We start from the raw sequence: 2,788 nt of genomic DNA on the forward strand, positions 1-2,788 counted from the left end.
ACACGTATGTTTGATTCTCATAACAACTCGGTGAGGTAGGGACTCCTGTGTCCTCATAGCTGAAGGCCAGCTAATTGCCCGAGGTCACACAGCGGGAAGTGGCGGAACTGGGACTTGAAACCACCATGTCCGGGACCACAGCTCATGCTGTAAACCTCCATGCCGTGAACTTACTAATTGTACCACCGATTTCTCCCAACCGTCTCACGCCAAAGAGGAGGGCAAGGTTTCATTGTTACTTTTCAGAGAAGGATCAGAGAGGTTAAGTAACATTTGGAAAGCTGTGCAACCCACGAGGGGCTGGGTTGATGTTTGAAACCAGGCTCTGAGCTCAGTGACCTCGAGAGGGCCAGGTAGGCTGTCTAAACCTCGCACGCCCTCCGTCCTGCACCCGGCCGTCTACCTTTGGATGTGGCCATGAGGATTAAAGTTTGAGGGCATTGGCTCAAGGCAGGGCCACCCGTGGCCACCAATGGGATGTGGCAAACGGTGAACATAGTGGTTAGTCTCCCTGGGACCGCTCCCCATTCTCTCCCCCCGTAGGGTACCCTCCCTTCATATTTAACAACTCACCATTTCCAAAAGGAACCCCCAAAGGCAATGCTTAACCCAGAAGGGAAGCTGCTTGAATGGTGAGCTTTCAGGCAGTCTGGAGTGGCGATTTTTTTTTTTTTTGGCGGCTTTATTGACACATATTTCACGTGCCGTGACATTCGCCATTCAAGCGGACGGTTCAGCGGCTCGTAGCGTGTTGAAACAGTTGTGCAACCAGCACCGCTAGCTAACTTTAGAACGTTTCCAACACCCCCCAAAGAAACCCTACACTTTAGCAATCAATTTGGAGCGGGCAATGCTTAGCCTGCAGGGAGACGTTGATCAAACAGTGGTTTTGGGGGCAGCGCGGCGGATCATTTGGAGCGTGGTGGTCAATACCCTTCAAATCACGCCTCAGACAACTGCCTGTTTCCCCCATTCGAGAGCCGTCCGTGGGGCTCGGTGTGTTCCATTCACCGATATTTAGGTCCAAGAAATAATGGCATTTTTTTTTTTTTTCCTGTAGAGAGTGGGGCAGGGGCTGCCTGAACGTCAGAAAGTAGAGGGTCAGTGTGTGTGTGTGTGGTGGGGGGCAACTATCCTCAGAGAGGTGGTGGGAGAGGATGTGAGGGTGGGGGGGCGCAGGGGTCCCCATCTTCAACAGCACTGTCCCCCCACCAAAGCCAGGTGGCTCTTCTAGAAATGTGAATTGGATTCTGTTGCTTTCCTGATCAAACTCTCCAATGACCCCCCCCCCCCACCTTACTTTCTTGGAAGGCAAGCCAGAGTCCCTAGTAGTCTGAAGGCCACCAGTTTCGTCCTGCTGCTACTCCCACTCATGGTCTTTCTTCTAGCCTCACCGGCTGCTTTTCTGGTCGTAGTCTGCCTCCATGGCAAAGAGAAAAAAATGTGGACCCTCTTGGTGGACAAATTAGAGGAAGGATTTTGTTCTCTCAGCCTGGTGCCTTTTTATAGTGCGCAACGTATGCAACTGAACGCAGCAGTCCTGCTTTAAATACACCAAGCCCCCAACAGACAAGATTTTGACCGAGTGTGGGCTCTGAGGGCAGATGGTGGGGAATCCCAGCTCTGCCACTTGCCAGCTGTGTGATTCAGGGAGGGTGACTCAGTCTAAAAGGATCGAGTGATTCCCACCTTGGTGGATGGAAAGTGCCTTGAGGATTAAATGAAATCATTGGTGTGCTGTGCTTGATCAATGTCCCTCCCTGCCCCTGTGCGGCCCCAGAATCCCCACCTCCATTTAACAGCGAATCAATGATGTTAGCAGAGCATATGCATTTTTCTTTAAAAACAAAAAATGTTTAAAGTCTTCTGTCCGCTTCTCCTCACTACAAACGCTCCTCTCCATTTTTACGAAACAGTCTGGATGAAGTCTGACTCCTAATTTGTGCCCACCTCCTTCCACTCTTGCCCCTCCAAATGCTTTCAGGAGTCACAAGCAAACATTTTTAAAACTAAATCTGCTTATGTCATCCCATACCCCACCGCCTGCTTCGAACTCATCTTTCTGGTCTCAGACCAAATGTCAACAGTGCAAGAGCCCTCCAGGACTGCTCGGTCAATGCTAGCAGGACCTGGCTAATGACCCGAGATGGCCACCGCTGGTATGCCATGAGGGGAAATGGCCCAGAGCCCCCAAGGAAACTCACCAAGGGCCCGAGGGTAGTCTGGGCTAGGGGTCTGGTGCCAGCCCTGAACGTCATGGGGGAGAGCTATTGCAGCTAAGGATGTGACCAACACTTCTAATGGCATCTGTGCCCTGGCCCAGTGTTCTGCTTTGGGGTCAACGGCTGAGCAGGAGAGCTTGGGAAAAGGGAGCCACATCAGAGCCAAAGGGTGGGGAAAGGAAACAGGCTGTGCAGGACAGCCGTTCAACAGCGACACCGTGTGGTGGTGACAGGAGCAACAGGCTCCGGAGGTTGTAGTCAAGACGACAGGCTGCACAGGATAGCTGTTCAACAGCGGCACCGTGTGGCAGTGGCGGAAACAACAGCCCAGCAGGTGGATCCACTCCGCCTGACCTTACTTAGGAGGCAAGATGCGCTCCCTTTGGACTGAGTAAACTCTAAGTACTCTTGGGAAGTGTGGCATGAGGGGTGTCCCCAAAAAGGGAGAAGACTTTCTACTGAGAAGGGCGTGTGGGGGCTGTGCTGTCAGCACCGCAGAGCATGCTGGGTACAGACGGTGAACAAAAGAATGGACATAAAACAAGAAACGACACCATCACACAGAA

This window comes from Panthera pardus, unplaced genomic scaffold (genome assembly GCF_024362965.1).
Source record: "Panthera pardus isolate Hobbes unplaced genomic scaffold, ASM2436296v1 HiC_scaffold_25, whole genome shotgun sequence".
Lineage (NCBI taxonomy): Eukaryota > Metazoa > Chordata > Mammalia > Carnivora > Felidae > Panthera > Panthera pardus.